At 44.8% G+C, this 23,812-nt stretch overlaps 1 protein-coding gene across 2 annotated transcripts in view; it reads left to right on the top strand.

Moving 5' to 3' along the window:
- The window catches only part of ANKH (ANKH inorganic pyrophosphate transport regulator), a 173,319-nt gene that overhangs the window by 66,954 nt on the left and 82,553 nt on the right, over window positions 1-23,812 (top strand). The window contains exon 1 of one of the 2 annotated variants that reach the window (XM_055422248.2): window positions 19,520-19,660. The exons of the other annotated variant lie outside the window; for it this stretch is intronic. The gene's annotated coding sequence lies outside the window, so the exon portion shown is untranslated. Of the gene's footprint in view, window positions 1-19,519; window positions 19,661-23,812 lie in introns of those variants that run through there. 2 annotated transcript variants of the gene reach the window in all.

The raw sequence follows: 23,812 nt of genomic DNA, 5'->3' as shown, positions 1-23,812 counted from the left end.
TCAGTATTCATTCCCTCAGCTGTGCATGTACACCTAGCAAGAGCATATCCTATTTAGAAAAGTCAGCAGTATGACACTGCTTCAAGAACAGGATTCTGTAGGCAGAATCACCTGGGAAACTCTCTAATACCATTGTCCCCTTAGAGATTGATCACACAGATTGGCATATAAAAGCTTTGAGAAGTTCTAAAAAAAAAAAAAAATGTTCAACTTCGTCTCCTAAAATTATTTGCCTGCCTTGTGCTTTTTTATATTTAGCACATTAACATCCAGGAAACAGTGTTCCTGGAACATACTTTCAGAAACTTCCAGCGTGCTTGTCAGTTTCCAAACCTAGAGTGACGTCGGTAATCACCAGGTCAAACATTAGGGACAGAGTGGAAGCAATGGAGTTTGTTTCCGAAGAATTGAGCAAACGCTGGGCGACAGTGAAGGACAGGGAAGGCCACTGTGCTACAGTCCATGGGGTCGCAAAGAGTCGGACATGACTGATATACTGAACTGAACTGAAATGAAACAGCCTGAAAAAAAGAAACCTTTTTGTCCAGTGATTCTGTTAAACCTTCTAAGATATATACATCAAAATGAGACCCAAAGAGCACAGATACAAATTTCTTTGTAAGAAATATCACATGAAATAGAATTTTTTTGGGCAGCGATTCACTTGACAATCTGAAAGGAAAATATGTCCAATATAATTTTAACTCTACTAGGCTCCAAGGAACAAAATACTAATAAGGTGTTATTGTGTTGCAAGAGGAGTAATTAACCAGCCTCACAGTCTCTGGGCTTATCTCACCATATTTGCCTTTGTATAGTTTGTGCCACAATCTGCTTTTGCAATATGTCTTGTGAGTTCTCATTTGAAAAGGGTGAGGGCTTGCTTGAAGAATCCAGTATTTTTCTTCTTCATTTTTTCCTGTGCTCATTAGTCAATTTCACACAATTTGGGACTTATTTTCACTTAAAGTGAGCTTCAGTTCAGTCACTCAGTCATGAACGACTTTTTGTTATTCCATGAATCGCAGCACGCCAGGCCTCCCTGTCCATTACCAACTCCCGGAGTCCACCCAAACCCATGTCCATTGAGTCGGTGATGCCATCCAACCATTTCATCCTCTGTCATCCCCTTCTCCTCCTGCCCTCAATCTTTCCCAGCATCAGGGTCTTTTCAAATGAGTCAGCTCTTTGCATCAGGTAGCCAAAGTATTGGAGTTTCAGCTTCAAAATTAGTCCTACCAATGAATACCCAGGACTGATCTCATTTAGGATAGACTGGTTGGATCTCCTTGCAGTCCAAGCGACTCTCAAGAGTCCTCTCCAACACCACAGTTCAAAAGCATCAATTCTTCAGCACTCAGCTTTCTTTATAGTCCAACTCTCACATCCATACATGACCACTGGAAAAACCACAGCCTTGATTAGATGGCCCTTTGTTGACAACGTAATGTCTCTGCTTTTTAATATGCTGTCTAGGTTGGTCATAACTTTCCTTCCAAGGACTTAGCATCTTCTAATTTCATGGCTGCAGTCACCATCTGTAGTGATTTTAGAGCCCAGAAAAATAGTCAGCCACTGTTTCCACTGTTTCCCCATCTATTTACCATGAAGTGATGGGACCGGATGCCACGATCTTAGTTTTCTGAATGTTGCGCTTTAAGCCAACTTTTGCACTCTCCTCTTTCACTTTCATCAAGAGAGCTTAAGAACCACAAAATATTGTTAAGAGAATTCTCTAGTTTAGAAGAAAAAGCTGTATCTTTCTTTTTTTCAAATGCAAAAAACAATGCCTATTCAAATAGCAAACAACAATGCTTAGTAGATCACAGTTGAATTTTACTCTCCTTTAAGGTCAATTGTTTCCACCCTCTTCTTGCTTAATTTTGATGTTTCATGATAGGGCCTCCAAGTTCAGTTCAGTTGCTCAATCATGTCTGACTCTTTGCGATTCCATGGACTGTAGCACGCCAGGCTTCCCTGTCCATCATCAACTCCCAGAGCTTGCTGAAACCCATGTCCATTGAGTCAGTGATGCCATCCAGCCATCTCATGGTCTGTCGCCCCCTTCTCCTCCTGCCTTCAATCTTTCCCAGCATCAGCACCTTTTCCAAGGAGTCAGTTCTTTGCATCAGGTGGTCAAAGGATTGGAGTTTCAGGGGCTTCAAACCAGTGACCAAATTGTGTGTTGTCATTAAAATGCCACAGAGAAAATAGTAAATGTTTATGTGCATGAACATGAAAACTCAGCCTTCTGAAAAGAGCTCCTGTTTGCAGCAGCGTGTGAGGGGTGAGGTGCAGTGGATATGCTTGTGACCACACCTGGATCTGGGCATTTGAGGTCCCTCAGCAGAGTACACACGATTTCCATGCCTTCTAGTTCCACTGCCTCCGGAAACATACAGCCCAGCAAAGGGAAACACAAGAGCGTGCCTCCCAAAGCACAAAAGCAGTTCAATTTCCATTGCCTCACCTGGCGCTGACGCGAACGCAGTATGGGTTTCTTCGAAGTTTTAGGACAAGGTAGTGCTAAGTGCAACCTCAGTCCAATTCCAAGAAAAGAAGACTGGTCCGTTCCAGATCTTAAGGCTGTATCTGTTAAAAAGCACACTTGCTGTATGATTTGTAGCCAGCTCTGTCATTTGCGTGTTAGGTTTATCACCTCCATGGGAAAAAAAAATTCAGTAGTACCTTAGGAAGTAATCTGTCTGTGGGGGTCAGCTTTTAACCACAGCGCTTTTACAAATTGCAGCCATTAGTAAACCTGGGGTGATTTATCTTTAAACTGATCTAATAGCAAGCAGAAGGATTTTCAGTGGAAGGAGAACTATTCAGTAATTAGGGTGACAACGAAGAAAGAAGAGAGAGAGCAAAGGAGGATTTCGTTAGAACATCCTCAGGGCTCCGGGGCCGCATCAGCTGCCTTCAGGTCAAGGGTTTTCTCGGTAGCCCCACGTCTGCCTTTCTTGGCTTTGCAGTCAGTGCCGAGGCGGTGCTGGGCACTCAGGAAGCTGCACGTTACACTTCCAGCTTGAGTAATTCACCTTTTTCCAGGCCTCCACTGTAGCTAAAATAAGCCTCCTTTGCACATGGCTTTTGCTGCCCCAGAACAGCTGGCGTTCCCAGCATTTCCCGACAACGCTTCCGTGCTCGAAACCATGAGGTCTTCCTGGGCACAGACACCGTGGTGCCCTTTGCTGGAGAGAACAGGGCAGCTGCATGGACTCCAGCTGCATCTCACGGGACCTGGTTCTCCCCAGGGTCAACAGATCCCTGGCGATATTTCTGTTTATCCCAACAGAAGTTTGCCATCAGATACGCGTTCGCTTTGCAAACATGTTAGCTTTGCAGACTCAAATGCATCCTCCGTGAGCACCACTTCTAACACTTACAGAGACACATTTTTCCCCCCGTGGGTGGTCACCCCATTCATCAGTCAACAAAGAAAAGCAGTGATGGCAGAGGAAGAGGACTTACTGCCCCATGAGAGAGCAAACAGGGCAAGAAAAGGCTCCTGCCAGGACCTTGCTGGCTGCCCTGCCAGAGGACACCAAATGGTCCCAGCCGGCTAGTAGAATCTGTTGAGGCTGCAGCAACTCATGGTATCCCTGTGGGTATTTTTCTTTTCTTTTTTTTTTTTTGACTTAAAAATTTTTATGTTTACATACAGATGAAGCTCAATGAAAAATTTCAGTGGGGAGAGCCCCTGGAACTAAGAAAAAATCGTATTTATTTTTAATTGGAAGAGACATGAGTTTGAGTGAACTCCGGGAGTTGGTGATGGACAGGGAGGCCTGGCGTGCTGTGATTCATGGGGTCGCAAAGAGTTGGACACGACTGAGCGACTGAACTGAACTGAACTGAATTGCTTTACAATGATCTGTTAGTTTCTGCTGTACAACAACGTGAATCAGCCATATGTATACATCCATCTCCTCCCTCATGAGCTTGCCTCCCACCCCACTCCACTGTGGGCATTTTTTCAAGTCCAGGATCCTTAGATGTCAAGGCCAAGGCTGCCTGGCCCTAGTCAAACATCCTTACCTAAAGATTGTTGTTATTTAGTCAGTAAGTCATGTCCGACTGTTTGTGACCCCAGGGACTGTAGCCCACTGGTGCTCTGTCCATGGGATTCTCCAGGCAAGAATATAACTTGGTAAGAATGTCCATCTTTCTCTCTCTCTCTTTTTTTTTTTTTAGGCTCCGCTGTAACTATTGTTTTACTTTTGGTTTACATAACTTGGAGAATGGTTAGTCCCAGACGTTGTTTCCAGCTTGTGTGTTCTGGGAGCCCAGTTTCAGGGAGTTCCCGCCACCCCGCCCCTGCCGCCCCACTGAACCTCAGCTAGAAATCCTGACCTGTTCTTTCCTTTCATCAGTGTTGATTGACAACCTGGATAAGGTCCTGCCCTCAGGGAGACTGACCCAGAGAGGGGTGCTCAAGGCATGTGAGAAGCAGATCTCACTTGTTGCATCAAAATGAATGTTGGCCCTTGGGTCCTGGACTGAATACCTGGCGTTCCCTGGCGTGTTGTGATAAGAGGTGGTTTTCTGGCCCTTTCCTTCTCACGCTAGCCCATTACATACATTCCTACTAGATCAGCCTTCAGAACTCAACACTCACAAGCTCTCTTTCCAGCTGCCAATCACATCCACTCTAAACGGCCCTGACCCCACCCGACCCCTCATCCCTCCACCCCCCAGGCCCAGCCTCTTTTCTGTGAGCCCGGAGCAGGCTCTGCTCCATCACTCCAAACCCCCACCCAGAGCCCTCCCCGCTTCTCCTTGCCACCGCAGAACCCTTCCCGTCTTCTCCAGCACACGTGGGGCCTGTCGCTGATCAAATGTCTCACTGCCAGTCCTTATCTTACCACTGTTTAGCATTTTAATCACTCTTTGCATGCGTGCTAAGTCACTTCAGTCGTGTCCGACTCTTTGCAACCCAGCCAGGCTTCTCTGTCCCTGGGACTTCCCAAGCAAGAATACTAGAGTGGGTTGCCATGCTCTCCTCCAGGGGATCTTCCTGAGCCAGGGATCGAACCCGCATCTCTTCCATCTCCTGTACTGGGAGGCGGGTTCTTTACCACTAGCGCCACCTGGGAAGTCCCAGTCACTCTTTACTGGTTCTGTGTTCTCTAACCTCCTTGGCCACCTGATGTAGAGAGCTGACTCGTTTGAAAAGACCCTGGTGCTGGGAAAGATTGAGGGCAGGAGGAGAAGGGGACGACAGAGGATGAGATGGTTGGAGGGCACCACTAACTCAATGGACATGGGTTTGGGTGGACTCCAGGAGTTGGTGATGGACAGGGAGGCCTGGTGTGCTGCGGTTCATGGGGTTGCAAAGAGTTGGACACGACTGAGCGACTGAACTGAGCTGAACCTCCTTGGAGGCAGAGACCTCATCTCCAGTCTCTTTTGTATGCTCCATGGTCCTGGGCATGTGATAGCTACTAAACCGTCTTCCTAACCAAGCAATTGTCAACACGCCAGGTCCACGCAGCACCTGCCTGGCCAAGATTTACCAGGTAAAGGTCAGAGCTGGGAGGGCCTGGGTAGATGTCTGACTTAATGAGTTATCGCTGAAAGCTGCTTTCGAACCTGTGAAACCCGTGCTGTGTGACACACACTGCATGTTTCCTTCTAAAGCTGACAGATTAATGAGGATGTATATTGAGTAACAGGGAGTTTTCTTGGTTTTGCTTTGCCACTGCTGCTTGTGACTGCATGGCTGAATTTATTCAGAACCCATGTCCACTTATCTTTCAAGCAAGGGAAACGTGTATAAATAATGAGAGGCAGGAAGCGATTATTAAGGCTGAAGGGGCCTGGTTAGGCAGCACTTGGCGAAGAAGGCACTTTGGGAATTACTGCATTGACTCTATATCTTTGCATTTTTATGGAAATCACAAAGCACCTACCATGTTACTTTCCTTCTGCCCCTTACCTCTCCACTGATGGGAAAGCCTGAAGTTTCATACAGTTTGAGTCATCACAGTCACTTCTGGAGGACTGAGCTCGTCATCACCCAGAAATAGAGTCCCTCACCAACCCCCTGAGATCACACTGCAGGCTGTGTGGGTGCAACCCAGTGCATTAGGATAGAATTCAGAGCCTGAATCTCTCCACAGGCTGCGGCTACTCCGAAAAGCAAGTTAGTTCCAAACCTGCCCCAGGTCTTCAGGAATAATTTTCAGTCTGCCCTGAACTAAAATTGCATCCTGGGACTTCCCTGCAGTCCAGTGGTTGAGACTCCATGCTTCCAATGAAGGGGGCACTGGTTTGATCCCTGGTTGGGGAACTACGATCCGACATGCTGCTGCACAGTGTGGCCAAAAATAAATAAATGCGTATAAAAAATGGCTTTAAAAATAAAACATTTTTAAAATCAAAAAATTAATTAAGAATAATGAAATAAATAGAATAGAATAAGGTCTTCGCAATTGGCAGTAGTGGTAAAGAACCTGCCTGCCAATGCAGGAGACACAAGAGACACAGGTTTGATAGCTGGTCCAGGAAGATCCTCTAGAGGAAGAAATGGCACCCCACTCCAGTATTCTTGCATGAAGAACCCCATGGACAGAGGAGCCTGGCAGGCTACAGTCCGTGCATTGCAAAGAGTCAGACACGACTGAGCATCTGAGCGCTGACTGAAAGAACAGAACACAGTGGCATCCCGAGGTCCCGTGGGGGCCTGGGAAGTCCCTGACGTGCCCTGGCTTAGGTCAGGGCAGAGGTCCACAGCATCATATCTCCAGAGTTTTTATCTGGGAGAGGGAGAAAGGGTTGGCCTCTTTTGGTACTAAGCACTTTAATGGACATAATCTCAGTTAATCCTAAAATCTGTCCTACAGGAGACCGGCTGGGGCGAGCATTCCCATTTTACTAAGCACCGTGCATCTCAGAGACACAAAGTCATGTGCCCAAAAGAACCCAGCTAGGACGAGGGGAAACGCAGATCTCAGTGATGGCCCACAAGCTCCCCGGCTTACTCCACTGGGTTTCCAGGCCAAAGTCCCAGCTCTGCCACAAATAGCTTTCTGACTTGGGAAAATTATATTTTCCCCGTGAGTTTCAGTCTCTCCATCTCTCACAAGAGCTAAGACTCCCTACCTCGCTGGGTTTCCAAAAGAATTAAATAAACTGTGAGCACTCATGAGAAGATGGCTTGCACACACACCTATACACACTTAGGACAGCTCTTGGAAACAGAACTTCATATCATAATGCTAATCTCTACAGGGATGAATCTGTAAGTTTAGATTTCTCCTTAGCAGTTCCTTTAAAAGATATTTTCCAAAAGAAAAGAACCAGTGAAAAGGGGATTTGGGTCTCATTCCAGATATATTTTAAGGTTCTAGTCCCTTCCAAAATTTACAGGCAATGTCAACAAATACTTGGTTTGTCTAATCTCTTTGTGGTTTGCCGAGAAGGTGGATTCAGTGTTTTTCAAAGTTGGGACTTCCTGTTTTTCCCTGATCAGTGTTTTTCTCTTTGAATTCTTCACTTTTTTGCATCAGCCAGGAACACATGTGGTGCAGTCATATGGAACTGTGTTTGAAAGGGTTAGAAATTAGGTGATATAATACTTGGTCATTTTTTATCTATTCAGTGGACTTCCATCTTCACATAGCAGTAAGTGACTATAGAGAAAAAGCTTTTATTCTGTAGAAATGGTCTTTTAGCAGGACCAAAGGGGAAATTTTAATCATTTTACTTGTGAAGAAGCATCATATTCCATATTGAGTAATTGAAAGGAATCTTAAAGCTGTAAAACAGATTAAAATGCACTGTCAGAGTTACACAATGAGAAAATCTACTTGCTACTCAAAGTTCAGAGCTCTCATTGGTTTTATCAACGTGAAATTAAAAGAAAAAAATTCTGCACTTTGCCATTTAGAAACTTAACAGACAGCCTTTAGAAATTCCCTTTTACTCTCTGTGAAATAGGAAGAAATGTTTGCTTTGGTTTATTCCCAAGTGTTAAGGAGAGGTTATCAAGGCAAAATCTTGAGCACTTCAAAGCATTTCTAGCAAAGGAACTTAGCATCTTCATCATCAGCACTCTGGGACACAGGAGTTTAAAGTACTTGAAGTGGACCTAAATGTATAGAGGGATATTAAAGTTGGTTTCAAAAACAAGTGTTGGAGCCATAAGGAAGCTTAAGGTTCAGGCTTGTTAAAACAGTTCTAATGCTGAGGTTGGAATGATTCTTAAATTCTTCTATAAATGCTGTTATATGCAATGCCAAATGAGTTTAGATGTAGTTTTAGCCAAAGAGTATAGTTTTTGTACATTTCTTTTTGCACAGCTATTTAGGTCTCATTCCATATACTTTTATTCTAAAGTTCTTTTCCATTCATTCTGACCAGTTAGAATTATTATCCTGTCTGCATGGCTTGCAGAGGTGCGCTGCTGTGTTTGTGTCTTAGCAGTGTTTGTGTCAATAATCCTTCTGTGTGTTTCTCTCTCCGCCTTTATGTTCTCTCTCCCTCTCCCCCACAGCTTTTTCCATCTTCAGCTCCTTGAGTCTGCCCCCCTCCTTGTCATACAAAACCTCCCTAATCCTCAGGACTACTTTCACTGACAAACAATTCATTTCTGTTCATTTGCAAAAAATCCGTGTTCAACTCTTGCAATCCCCATTGACTGCAGCCTGCCAGGCTCAAGCCCCTAATTCAAAGGTTTGTGGGGAACATAAAGAAATACTCAAATACACTTAGTGTGTATAGCTTATTTGTCTGGCCCCATGCTCTCATTGATCAGCGTACATGACATAAAGGAAGTGAAAGTCGCCTGGTCATGTCTTGTACAGTCCATTGAATTCTCCAGGCCAGAATACTGAAGTGGGTAGCCTTTCCCTTTTTATAATTAATAAATAATATAATTATAAATATTGTATTTTATGATATATTTTATAAATGTGTACAAAGGTGAAAGTGAAAGTCACTCAGTCGTGTCTGACTGTTTGCGACCCCATGGACTATACAGTCCATGGAATTCTCCAGACCAGATTACTGGAGTGGGTAGCCTTTCTCTTCTCCAGGGGTTCTTCCCACCCCAGGGATCAAACCCAGCTCTCCCGTATTACAGGCGGATTCTTTACCAGCTGAGCCACAAGGGAAGCCCAAGAATACTGGAGTGGGTAGCCTACCCCTTCTCCAGCTGATCTTCTAGACCCAGGAATTAAACTGGGGTCTTCTGCATTATAGACGGATTCTTTATAAACTGAGCTATCAGGGAAACCCTTATGATATGACATGGTGGCCATAAAAGATTAACTGTCTGTTTGACCATCGTATGATGTTTATTGGTCAATAAAGAGCACGGTGCCAGGCAGATCGTCCGTACTGACTTAGTATATCTGAGTGAATGAAATCATTCCATGAATAAATAAATGATAACAATAATTTCTCATGACAGGAGCAATCATATGGCTGAAACTGATTAGAGAGGGTTTCCCAGTGGAAAGAAAGATTTGACCTTGATCTCAGAGGATGGCAGACACTGGCATTTCAGCTAGGATTAAGGGCTAGCACAGCAGGGGAATTCAGAGGTCAGGGTCTTCCCAAGGGGAGCACTAATAGTGAAGTTCATAGAACTCCAAGAAACCTTCCCTGCCCCTGCAGACTAGGTTCAGTGCCTTTCTGCTGTCGTCAGACTGTGTTATAATTGTGGTGTCACCTGTTCATAAATATATCGTGACTTAAGCACTAAAGTCAAAAAGGTTGTTGTTGTTCAGTCGCTCAGCGGTGTCTGACTCTTTGCAACCCCATGGACTGTAGCTCACCAGACTCCTGTGTCCATGGAATTCTCCAGGCAAAAATATTGGAGTGGGTTGCCATTCCCTTCTCCAGGGGATCTTCCTAACCCAGGGATCGAGCTCTGGTCTCCTGCATTGCAGGCAGATTCTTTACTGTCTGAGCCACCAGGGCTTCCCTGGTGGGAGTTAGAAGTAGGTAACAAAGGGCTTGAACAAGCACCAGCAGGAGGATGAGTTAAACAAGAGCAGATTTGTCTTTTCTTTTGCTCAGAGGTCTAGATTTTGGAGACTTGCACTGTCTTTGGACAGCACACAGCTTCTAGAATTCAGCCTCATGTTTATGTTGTCAGAAATCAGGGTGTCTTTCAAGTGAGATGAAAAAGAGGAACCTTTCTAAGAGGCATCATCCCAGGTCATTGCAAAAGCACGCTGATAATTTATCAAAAGGGACTTCCCGGTGGTCCAGCGGTTAGGACTCCACCCTGCCATTGTGGGGGTCACAGGTTCAATCCCTGATCAGGGAACTTAAGATCCTGCATGCCGCGGTGTGACCAAAAAAAAAAAAAAATTTGCTCTGTGGAGTGATTCCCTGGCTTTGCCTCCTAAGAATTAGATGTTTCATCTATCTTCTGTGTATTCATTTTTCATTTTAAACCATCAAAGTAACATATGTTCTTTGTCACAAGGAAAGCTATACAGATATGAGTGTCAAGCTGATCATTTTCCTCTTCCTGCCTCCCTTCATCCCATCTTGCCTAAAATAAACAGTATTAAGAGTTTGGTATATGTCACTCTCCAACTTTCTCTCTTCTCATACCCATTATTTACCCATTTTTGAGGATCTTTTTTTAAAAAAAATTTTAGTAGAGTAAGAATATACTATATTGCTTACAGTACAACCTTCTGCTTCACACTGTGATCATGAGCTTATTTCCAGTTGGATACATTTAGTTGCACCTCAAGCTCTGTGATTGCTGGGCAGCATGCCCCTGTGTGCATGGACCATATACACAGCAAATAATAACCATAATTACTTAGCCTTTCCCATATTGGCAGACAGACAGATTGTTGGCAACTGTCTGCCATTGCAAAGAATGCTTTAATGAATGCCTTTGTTTGAGAGGCATCCTGTACTTGGGCTTTATTTTGTTTGGATAGATTCTAACAGGACATTAATGGATTAAAGAGACGGTATGCTCTAAATGGTAATACCTTTGGACATCTTCCTTTGCCAAGGATTACAGTTGACACTCCAGCCAGTGCTGTATGAAATTTCCTTCTGTGCTGTGTCTTCACTGGAGGCGTGGAAGGAGCATATGGTGTGCCCAGTAGGTCTGTCTGGAGCCAGAGGGGGCCCGAGCTCCTGTCCCATTGTCAGCAGGCACATCAGGGTCTTCACATTTGGAATCACTGGGATCTTGAATGGGCTTGTGCTGTTGGGTTGGTCAAAAAGTTCATTTGGGTTTTTCCATGTGTATGTGTGTGAGAGCTAAGTCACTCAGTCGTGTCCAACTCTGGAATACCATGGACTGTAACCTACCAGGCTCCTCTCTCCATGGGATTCTCCAGGTAAGAATACTGGAGTAGGTTGCCATACCCTCCTCCAGGGGATCGAACCCACATCGCTTATGTCTCCTTCATTGACCGGCACGTTCTTTACCACTAGCACCACCTGGGAAGCCCATCAGTTTAGTTCAGTTCAGTCACTCAGTCGTGTCCGACTCTTTGCGACCCCATGAATCACAGCACGCCAGGCCTCCCTGTCCATCACCAACTCCCGGAGTTCACTCAAACTCATGTCCATCGAGTCGGAGATGCCATCCAGCCATCTCATTCTCTGTTGTCCCCTTCTCCTCTAGCCCATAAGATGTTACAAAAACAAACATTTTGGCCAACCCAGTACTTTAACCAATGCCCTTCTCAGGTGCTTACAGGAAGCTTCTGTGCAGGGAGCTTTCTAAGCCACTCATCCTGCAGAACTTCTCTGCCAGACTGCAGGGTCAAGGTTGACCAGGCCACAGGTCAAGGCCACACTCTCCCATCTATACCAGCATCACCTGAAGCCAGTAGCCCACTCTAGACTCCTTTCAAAGGGAAAGACCTCAAGGGAGTCTTCACTCAGCCTAATCTACCTAAGGCTCTCAGATTCCTCAAACTATACTGCCATCAGAAAAAAGTAACGATTTCCTTTGGGAATATTTGCTTCTAGTATTTAACCATCTGGATGGGCATTGGGGGGGTGTTTATCCCACCTGCCCCCATGCCTCCACCTGCCATCCTCAGTCTAGTGTTGAAGGAGAAAAGAGTGCCATGCTCTCGGTCTCCGTGGCTTCTGGTTTGGGTCCACCCTGTATTAACCAAGAACCTTAGGCAAGTCACAGAATCTCTTTGAGCCCCTTTTCTATAAAATAGGAATTTTCCATGCTTACCCTGTTGTTGTAGCATTGTTATATACAGCCAATAAGATAATGTGTGAAGGTCCATTCAAGATTCTGCCACACTGCCTATGTAAGAGATTGGTATTCTTCATGTGACCCATAAGTCACGTTTCTGGAATAAATTATTGTACACTCAGCAAATATACTTCTGTGGCTGCAGCAACCTCGGGGCTCTGAGGGCCAAGTGGACAGGGCCCACGTGTCTCCTTTCACTGGGTCCCTTCGTCCCCTCATTCATGTAGGCAAAAGGGCTGGAGCAAGACAGCGCTTCAGTCTACTCTGAATTCCCAAGATCCCAAACCTGAATTATAGTGAATCTGGATTTAGAGAAGGAAGCTCAGCATGTGCATTTACTGGCTCACTATTATGTACATGAAATAGTAAGTAAAAAAATGAATTCATTCCCTCTTTAGAGATTTTCAAAGCAGTTCAATTTTACCCACACTATTCTATAGCTTATTCCTTTAGCATATCACTTTTCTGGTGAAAAATATTCATCACAAAACATGGTTATAGTTGTAAAAGCAAGCAAGAGAGCAAGTGAATCACTCAGCTGTGTCCGACTCTTTGCAACCCCATGGACTGTAGCCTACCAGGCTCTTCTATCCATGGGATTTTTCCAGGCAAGAATACTGGAGTGGGTTGCCATTTCTTTCTCCAGGGGCTCTTCCTGACCCAGGGATCAAACTCGTGTCTCCCGCATTGCAGGCAGACACTTTACCATCTGAGCCACCAGGGAAGCCCCCAAACACTGGGATCATTGGGGATATGAACCCAAAGTGAACCCAAAGAGAACATAAATTCAGAATATGTAATTCTTGAGCCCTTGCTACAACTACTGACACCATTTGTCTCTTGCCTGGTTTGCTTGTGTGACAGTGACATTCTTGGTCCTTCTTTGTTTTGTGTTCTTAACAGTTTAACTCAGTGAGATGATTATACTTTACCTAGAATCTCAAAATCGGGTCAATAATTTAGACCAATAATAGCAGTGGAGGCAGGGGGAGGTCATGACAAGCTTATTCACACACAGCAAAGAAAACAGTGGCGGGGCTTTATCCCATTATATATCACTTACTTGTGTTGGGATTCTTTTCTCAGTGTGTGTGTGAATCTCTGTAGCCATGCACCAGTGTGTGCATCCATGGGCTGGAAGGACTAACCTGTTTAATGACTAATTTTGAATCTCACAGTCACCTCCAAAAATCAGTCAGTTCAAAAGCCCCAGACCCTTAGAGATCTTTCACAAAACTTGGTGTGTGCTAGTTACATAAATACCAGCAGTGAGTCATAGCTGAACCCTGAGCAGCAATAAATGAAGCCCACAGTTGAGAATCCAGTAGAAATTCTGCACAAGCTAAAGATTCTAGGATGATGCATTATCCCAAGTGTAAAGGAAGATCAGAGACTTTCTTGAGTGGTGTTTCTTGAAGTCTGGAGAGCCTCTTAGCGTTTCTACCACCCTGGTGATGGAACTGGTGCATAAGCTCAGGGAGACTGTGGTCTGTGTTCCCGGGTTTCGTCCGTACCCTTTGTCGTGTGGTGCTCATGCCAGAGCCTTAGTGACCTGATTTCTCTTAGCCTCATTTTCTTAGCACGACTCAGATATGTGATGACTTCAGCACCACTCCTTTCATCTTCCACTTTTACCCTCGTAGTGCTTGCAACACATCACAGTTTAAAAAATAATCTTGCTTCCACGTCTTTGGAATTTTCCATAAAAATCCATCTTCATCCCAAGGTTCTCTGTGTTCTGCTCAACTAATCCTGTCTGTTTAAAGTAAGCATTTGGCTCTGACTGCAAAGTCTACTTCAAACTGAAAAGAGGGCTTGGTTCAGGATAACCGAATGATGGTTAAGATCTTAAGCCCAGAGGTCAAGATGTTCTGGCTTCTTCTCCCAGCTCTGTGCCTCCTAGACAAAGTGGTTTAGTCTCTACATGTACCAGTGTTCTCGCCAGTAAGCTGGGAAATAATAGTACATCCCTGACGGAGTGGACAGGAGAAGTGAAGATCTTAGAACCATGTCCGTCACAGCACAAGACCAGGAAATGTTAGCTTCCAAGACATTTCCATCATCATTACTATGGTGGTCATTGGATTTCATAAGCTCCACAGACAAATCAGCATTTGCTTTTTCTTCTCTTAGAATGAATACATTTGTAAATGTCAATAGAAGCGCGTTGATGACATTTCAGAATGTTGCAGTTGAGTCAGGAAAAGGAATGGAGCTTCAGAGCTACTTGCTCAGAGGTGTACAGCCAAATTTAAGATGCTAGAGGAATCAAGAAAAAAAATCTATTCCTAATCATGAAGAGAGTGTTAAATAAGCAGAATACATAAGTATGTGCTCAGTCGTGTCTGACTCTTTGTGATACCATGGACTGTAGCCTGCCTGGCTGCTCCATCTGTGGAATTTTCCAGGTGAGAATACTGGAGTGGGTTTCCATTTCCTTCTATAGGGGATCTCCCCCCATCCCAGGGATCAAACCCACATTTCCTATGTCTTCTGCACTGGCAGGAAGATTCTTTACCACTGCGCCGCCTGGTGAAGTGAAGTGAAGTGAAGTCGCTCAGTCGTGTCCAACTCTTTGTGACCCCGTGAACTGTAGCCTACTAGGCTCCTCCGTCCACGGGAGTAGGCAGAAAGAAAGCATAGAAAGTTAGTAAAAAGACTCCCCAGATCCCAGAGTCAGCCTATTCTATTGTTTATGGAGTTGTTGTTGGGTTGGTTGTTATTCTGTCTTTTATATATAAAAGCATTTTAAACTTGGTTTTAAAGTGGGATGGATATAATCTTGACATATTAACCAACATATGGAGTTGTTGGTTGTATATAAAAGCATTTTAAACTTGGTTTTAAAGTGGGATGGATATAATCTTGACATATTAACCAACATATGGAGTTGTTGTTGGGTTGGTTGGTTGTTATTCTGTCTTTTATATATAAAAGCATTTTAAACTTGGTTTTAAAGTGGGATGCATATAATCTTGACATATTAACCAAGAATTAGCATCATTTGGGGACCATATAACTTTATAAGTATTAAAAGCTAGTAGGAAATATAGAATTTTAATAGTAAAGATGTACAATCAAGGTGAGGAATACGTAAGGACTCTTAAATAGCATGGGAAGTGTTGGTTTTTTAAAGTACACTAAAATTTTCATAGTAATATTTCTTCCTTGTCAAGCCTCCCACCATCTTGAGTTAAAGTTAAGTTTAGATAAATAGTCACTCAGTCACGTCCAACTCTTTGCTACCCCATGAACTGTAGCCTGCCAGGCTGTCTGTCCATGGAATTCTCCAGGCAAGAATACTGGAGTGGGTTGCCATTCCCTTCTCCAGGGGATCTCCCTGACCCAGGAATCGAACCCGGGTCTCTTGCATTGCAGGCAGATTCTTTGCCATCTGAGCCACCAGGGAAGACCTAAGCTTCATGTTCAAATGAAAAATCAAGAAGTTTTGAGGAGGGTCCTGTGACACTAAAATTTATCCTTGGGTGAACTAACATCTTTCTGGAGTAAAAGATCAAAAGTAAAATGCTTTTTGTTTTCCCTGAAGTACTGAAGAAACCAACAGTAGAAAACTGAGTTTGCCAAATTTGGTACCTGTTTGGTAATTTGTTCTTTATAGAAACTCCTCTCCAGGTGTGAGAAATGACAGAGAAAAGCAGTGTTATATTTTGGACTTGCCCTGTGTTGTCTCCCAGTCTTCAGGAAGCACTAAATACGGACGGTGCTGCCCGGAGCAATGACTCTGATGACCAAAGCAACCAGGCTTCATTTTACCACCACTCCCTTTAAACCACAACCTCATGTGTGGGTGTCAAGCTCTTGGCCAGAGCTCCATAGACAGAGCGAGGCTGTCTCCTTTAGCGGGGTATAGATCCTTGAGAAAATAAAACAGGGCTGGAAAACTACCGGGAAGATAAATGATCTAATTTAACCCAAACCGCTGTTTAAAATACAGACAAACAGAACAATAAGAGTGGAAAATTACAGGAACCCAGACTCTTTGAGAGGATTGAAATCCAAGGTGCTGATTATCCAGGTCACTGGAAGACGCTGTTCCCATAGGTAGCTCTGCTACACACGTACTTCTGAATTTTCCACTTTCCCACAAATGCAAATTTTCTGAGGACCTTAGGTTTGAGAAAAAAAATGTAATGATATTTCTTTTGCCACAGTAATACTGAGTTTGCTCCATGTCCATGTCATAGAATGTGTAATGGGATGGTTGAAGCTATAGACAGGGGAGTAGTCTTTTATCAAAGAGATTAAATGACAATCTAGCCAGACAGAACATTACCCATCCCTGTCCCACTGGTTTGTCTAATCCAGGGTGAGGCAAGTGAAGAAAGTATTCATCTTACTAGAAGTAAAGTAAAGGGACTTGCAGCATTTTATGTAGTAATCTATTATTTTAGGGAACAAAACCAGTTTCCAACTCAACACCTTTTTCTGACAGGTTTTTTTTTTGAAGTATAGTGCTTTACAATGTTGTGTTAATTTCCGCTGTACAGCCAACTGATTCAATTTTATCTTTATACACCTTCTTTTTTATATTCTTTTCCATTATGATTTATCACAGGGTATTGAATATAGTTCCCTGTACTATACAGTAGGACCTTGTTGTTTATCCATTCTATATGTCATAGTTTGCATCTGCTAACCCTAAAGTCGGGCTTCCCAGGCGGCTCAGATGGTAAAGTGTCTGCCTGCAATGCAGGAGACCAGGGTTCAATCCCTGGGTCAGGAAGATCCCCTGGAGAAGGAAATGGCAACCCACTCCAGTGCTCTTGCCTGGAAAATTCCATGGAAGGAGGAGCCTGGTAGGCTACAGTCTTTGGGGTCACAAAGAGTCAAACGCAACCCTAAACTCACAGTATATCCCGACTGTCCTTCCTCCCCCCAACCTTGGCAACCACAAGTCTGTTCTCTATATCTGAGAGTCTGTTTCTGTTTTGTAGATAAATTCATTTGTGTCAACTCAGCACCTTATTGTGGAAAAATTTGAAGAGCCATTTCTATATGAGCAACATGATCATTTTCTTAGCATGTGACCATAATGTCAATTACAAGATTGGCATCCAGCTGTCCTTGGCACTGCTGAACTGGGTGGCCCTCTCTCCCCAAGCCTGCTTACCCTTACAAGCACCCATCTTTCTGAATTTGGAGATTATCACCCTGTTTACCTATCAGGGCACACTTAGCTCTTCGTAGGGTTCACTCAGATTCTCTGAGAAGGTTTTCCTTCGAATCTAAACTTCTGATTTTCTTTTCATGGCAGCTGACTTCTGTTATAGGATTTGACTTCACAGGGGGACAGCTTGACATCCAAAGGACGTGGGGGGAAAAGGAGCCAGAAAAAATCTTTGCTTAAGCTTTACACTTGAGTCTAATCATGTGGCCCAGTGTTAAATCCTATTTATGTCCATATGTCTACAGTTAAGGAGTCACCTTATCCAGTACTTACTGGGTGCCCCTGTGATGCTGGGTAGAAATAGCAGGGGCAGTACTTATCTATCTCATGAGAAAATATCAGAGCTACAGGAAGGTATACCGTGCCATTGCCGTCTCTTTGCATATTTCAAATACATCAGTTCTACCAAAAACAGGTTTATTTACCCGGAAAAACCAAACCTGCTGTCGGAGGATTTTATGAAGGACAAGCTACATCAGCTGGATGTTAGTTAACACTTTTTTTTGGTTCACATACTGAATTTTGGCTATGCAGCATGCATTGTGCTGGGTAGACATAGGAAGGCTGGTAAGCAGTAGTAGTCTGGTGAGACGAGCAGTTGAGTAACCAGGCAACCAGTGCAGCCCAGTGAGCACGGGAATGGGACCTGGGTTAGGGTACCAGGGAGCACAGGGGGGGCACCTTCCAAAGTGTGGTTCCTGAACTGATTATGAGTTTACTAGGCAAGTGAGGTCAGGCAAAGGTAAAGGTGATTCTGTGTAGAGAAAAGAACTTGAGCAAAGACCTTCAGCTGAAAGAGAACATGGCCTATTCAGAACACCACGAATAGCTCAGGTGTACTTCCCCAGCGGCTCAGCAGTAAAGAATCCACCTGCAACGCAGAAGAACCAACTTCGATCCCTGGGTGAGAAAGATTCCCCTGGAGGAGGAAATGGCAACTCAGTCCAGTCTTCTTGTCTGAAGAATCCCATGGACAGAGAAGCCTGGCGGACTACTCTCCAGAGGGTCTCAAAGAGTTGGACATAACTGAAGCAACTGAGCACGCACTCATAAAACACAGTGCCAGGCAAGCGCAGAGAGTTGAGATCAAACAGACAAGCAAGGTCAGGTCACGAGTGGCCTTTGTGAGAGGTCACTTGGTGCACAAATATTTATTTATATTTATATAGTTATATAATTTATATTTATATTATTATAGATTATTATTTATAGATTTTATAAATGTCATCTATGCATGAGCCGGACACTGTCCCAGACCCTGAGGGAAACCTTTATGAAGCCCACGGTCTGTAAACAGGATGCAGCCTTGAAGCACCTCGATGCCCTTGTAGGAATTTGGATTGTACAATCTGACCATCATGTGAAGGGAAGAAGAGCTTGGAGAGGAGAAGACCACCAGTGACTTGACCCAAAGCACGGTGGTGGAGCTGGAGAGAACTAGACAGATTCAAGAGTGACTAAGGGAGGAGTATGGATAGAACCAAGCAATCACTGGGTGTGAGGTCTGAAAGGCATCCAGGGAGATCCTCAGGCTTCTGGGCTTAAACCTTGGACGCATTCATTCGAAGGGAACCGAAGAGGAAGGCCAAGACTGTGGGAACCCAGGTAGCCTAGTAGATGGTGAAGTTTTCAAAACGTGGAGTGTGAGGAACCAAGGGCGTTCAGATGGAGATGAGCGGGTCTGAAACTTAAGAGAAGCCTGAGAAATCTGGAGAGATGGACCGGAGACTCCTGAGTGGACAGGGAGTGACTGAAGTTGTGGCGAGGGGTAGGGGTGCGGGGCGGAGATTGCTGAGTCAGAGTGGAGAGGACGAGGAGGTGAGGGGAGCCCTGGGAACACCAGTATTTAAGAGACAAAGAAGAGGCATCCAGGAGAAGAACTGGAGCAGAAGAGCTAGGAGGAGAACCCAGAATCTTTTGTCATCGAAGCCAGGGAGGAAAACGTGTTTGAGAGAGAGGGGGTGGCCCAGAGGGCAGAGCGGCTGAAAGGTCAGAGGGGGACCGGAAGTGCGCATTTAGTTCAGCGGGAAGAGCCTCTGCGGGGGAGGGGGGGCCGGAACGGAACCGGAACCGGTGGCTGCTTGCAACCCGGCGTTCTGTGCTGACGCCTGTGGTGTTGCCCAAAGCCTGTGAGAGCTGCAGTTCTGGGTTCCGGCGCCTCTGCGGCAGCCATTCTAACAGGCTGAGGAATACGTGGGAAAAACCAAAGTGGAAATGAGAAGCACAGGCAGCACGTCATAGAAGCCGTCTGTGAAAGGAAGGTGAGAAAGAAGGCGGTACTGAGAGAAAGAGAGGACTCAGAGAAGCTTTGTTTTTCAGAGGGAAGACACTTAAGCTTATGTGACTGAGAATGGGAAGGGGCTAGTGGAAAGGTGAAAAGTGTTAGTCGTTCAGTCATGTCGGACTCTGGGATTCTCCAGGCAGGAATACTGGAGTGGGTTGCCATTTCCTTCTCCAAGGAAAGAACCAGACAAGTAGCAAAGATCAGAGAAGCCAGAGAGGAAGATAGTGACTCCTGCCCAGGTCCAAGAAACAAAAATGCAGAAACCTACATTTACTGAGATGTGGACCTAGATTCCGTCATACAGATTGAAGTCAGTCAGAAAGAGATACACGTTTCATACGTTAATGGATATATGTGGAATCTAAAGAAGTTTGTGTAGACGATCTTATTTATGAGGCAGAAATAGAGATATGGGTGTAGAAAACGGTCGTATGGACACTTAGGGGGAATGGGGAGGATGGGATGGATTGGGAGATTGGGATTAACATGTATGTACACTACTATATATAAAATAGGAGAAGGCACTGGCGACCCACTGCAGTACTCTTGCCTGGAAAATCCCATGGACGGAGGAGTCTGGTGGGCTGCAGTCCATGGCATAGCTAAGAGTTGGACACGACTGAGCGACTTCACTTTCTCTTTCATGCATTGGAGAAGGAAATGGCAACCCACTCCAGTGTTCTTGCCTGGAGAATCCCAGGGACGGGGGAGCCTGGTGGGCTGCCATCTATGGGATCGCACAGAGTTAGACACGACTGGAGCGACTTAGCAGCAGCAGCATATATAAAATAGTTAATAAGAATCTGTTCTATGACAGGGAACTCTACTCGATGCTCTGTTGGTGGCATAAAGGGGAAGGAAATCCAAAAAATAAAGATATATATATATATAAATCTGATTCACTTTGCTGTACAGCAGAAAATAGCATAATATTGTAAAGCCACTGTACTCCAATAAAGATTTTTATTAAAATAAAGGCAATGTGAAGAAAAGAGAAAGAAATGTGAAAACCCAGGGAGCTAGCCCTGGACTTGCCTGGTCAGACAAGCCTTTCCATTGTAACACCGAGAGGAGGTGGAAAAGGGTTTGGGGCACATGTGTTTTGTTGAGCATTGTTTTACAGAGAGAAGCAATGAGAAATTTAGTTCCGACCTGATGGATTCCCTATTGCAGATGAAGTAGAAGTGAGGTTATCTGCCAAGGAAGAGGGAACAAGGCAGCTGAGAAAGGGATGGAAAAGATGGAAGAATAACTGAGCAGCGAACAGCCCAGTTGAGGATGGAGACCAGTGAGTCCTGGCAGCAGCCTGTTTGTCACATAATTTATTCCAGCCACTCTCAGAGCCCTTCTAGATGAGAGTGGAATGGATAAATAATTAGATGAATCCAAGGTCAGAGATTTGCAGGCAGTGAGTTGTAGGTATTGACAATGGTGTAGTTAAAGTGATAACCATGACATGGAGGGTAGAATAAGGCAGGACAGAAAGGAGGAGCCAGGGGAGGAGATGGGCGAGATGAGAGAGCAACAAGTTTAGTGGAGTTCAGAATAGACAGAAGGGGAACAACAGGAAGAGCCTCAGATCTCCCAGACAGGAGATCAGCCGTGGTGGCCTCCAGGCCTGCTCTTAGGGACAGGGTGTCACCTCCTGGACCTGTTCCCGGGGTGGGGGTAGAGGGAACAGAGCTCTACCCAGCATCCAGCTAGCGAGGAACGTCTGCTGTTCACACTGGTGTGAAATGATGGACAGGATTGGGGTGAGGCGGTGACTCTTAGTTTGAAGACACTCAGTCTGCAGTGTAAAGATGTTTCTGGTCTCTAGAACCTAAGTTTAAAATGTCAGGATCTCTTTTAGGGTTTAATGATCTAAGACAGTTCATACCAGAGAGATCACATGGGATTTGTTAGCCATTTCCCTGGACGTTGTGGGTTTTCTTAGGTTTTTCTGTCTTGTTTTGGATTTTTTTCTTTTTCTTTTTTTTTCCCCACTTTTTAATATCCTGTCATTTTGCTGACTTTCGGGAGGAAAAAATTTAAACCCTAGAACACCATGAACCTGGCAGATACTGGGAGATAAGAATGCAGGTAAGACCCAAGGAAAGCCTTCTGGAGCCAGATAAGTTTTGAAGTCAGACATTGCATGCTGCCGAGGACCCACAGCACAGAGAATGCTGATCTGAAGTGTGATTAGGGCCGTGTGCCAGCTGTCTGGGCCCAGAACCAGGCTGGGTTGAAGGGCAGCTTATATTTATAGTGGTTGGAGTCCTGGTAGATGTGGCTCTAAAGTATCTTTACTCTGGAAAGCTTGTGAGTCTTTAGACACTTGCCTTTGAACAACAGGTGAACTGCCGCTCTTACCGTTGTCTAGGGACAGAATTGTGACTCCATGCCTGATTCTTTCCAAAGACATCTCAGACATCTTAGCTGAATTTCAAGACCACAGGGCTTCCTCTTTCCCAGCCTCAGCTGCCGTTCTTCCTGGTCTTGGCTAGAGATGCAGCTGTGATCACAAGTGACCTGGCAGGACACTGCTAGCTAACTGACGGATGCTGAACCACAGCATCCTTACAACCCCAAGGTAACAAGGAGGGTTTGTTTACATATATTTCTAGAAAGATGCAAGGTTGAATCTCAGACTCCTTTCCATCGATACCCTGGCCAGATGATCTCATTTAGTTTCCTGCCTTTAAATACTATCTATATGCTGACGGCCTCCAAATGTCCACAGCCCAGACATCCCCCTGGACTCCAGGCTCACATAGCCAACTGGCTTACCTGATTTCTGTGTTTGGAATCCTACCGGTGTCTCACACCCAATAGGGGACTCCCCAGTGGAAATCTTGTGTTTTCTTCCCCAGCCTTCCCTCCCGAAGTGCCCTCACTCAGTAACTAGTAACACCATTTGAGCAGTGACTCAAGCCAAAAAAACTAAGCTCTTCTCCCTTTTCCTCACACCCACCATGTAGTCCATCATTAGATTCATTTATTTTATCTCCCCAAAGCTCTCAAATCATGGCAGTGGGGGGAATGAATTGAGAGATTGGGATTGACATATATACACTATTGATACATATACTCACTATTGATAACTAATGAGAACCTACTGTCATAGTACAGGGAACTCTACACAATGCTCTGTGTGGCCTAAATGGAAAGGAAATCCAAAAAAAGAAGGGATATGTATACGTATAGCTGATTTGCTTTGCTCTACAACAGAAACTAACACAACATTGTAAGGCAACTATGCTCTAATAAAAATTAAATGAAAAAAAAATACACAAAAAGCTCTCTAGTCTGTCAACTTCTCTCTATCTCCCCATACACCCTCTTCCAAGCCATTGCCTTCTTTTCTCTGGATCACCATGTGATCCACAGTTCACGAGTGAACTCCCCACTTCCTGCTGTGTCTGACCCTCTCCAGGCCACGTCCATGCCTGCAGCCAGGAGGATGGTCATTCCCACCTGGGCTCGGACCCTTTGACAGCTTCCCACTGCTCTTAGATCAAAGCCCCGTGTTCTTTACTGTGACCTGCGATGACCTTAGTGCTCCCTACTCTTCCGAATTCACCTTATATCCCCTCTACTCTCATTGGATGCCCTCCTACAGGTGTGGGTCTTCCTCCAGCTCTTCCTATGGTGGGTTCATTCTTGTTCTTCAACTCTCAGCTCAAATGTCACCTCTTTGAAGGAGTTTCCTTGTCTGGTTCATCTGAATAGGCTCCTCCCAGGAATCTCCAGCTCGGTAATTCCATCTCTTCAGTGTCCGTAGCAGGAAATGTTTATACTGTTTGTGTATATTTCATTTCCTGCCTTCATACCCTCATCGCTCACCTATCATGTGATCCCCTGTTATGTTTAGGACTGGGGATGTGGTCTGAACCAAAGTTCTCTGTGCCCTGGAACTTACATCCAATGGAGAAGGTAGACAGGAAGACCAATGACAAGTAAATAGACAATATAACGTCTGGCCACCTGATGAGAAGAGCTGACTCATTGGAAAAGACCCTGATGCTGGGAAAGATTGAGGGCAGGAGGAGAAGGGGACAACAGAGGATGAGATGGTTGGATGGCATCACCAACTCAATGGACATGGGTTTGGGTGGTCTCCAGGAGTTGGTGATGGACAGGGAGG

This window comes from Moschus berezovskii, chromosome 18 (genome assembly GCF_049115385.1).
Source record: "Moschus berezovskii isolate FMDL1 chromosome 18, NW_MosBer_1.0, whole genome shotgun sequence".
NCBI lineage: Eukaryota > Metazoa > Chordata > Mammalia > Artiodactyla > Moschidae > Moschus > Moschus berezovskii.
Note: the sequence above shows the minus strand (reverse complement) of the source record. Positions and strands in the feature narration are given on the sequence as shown.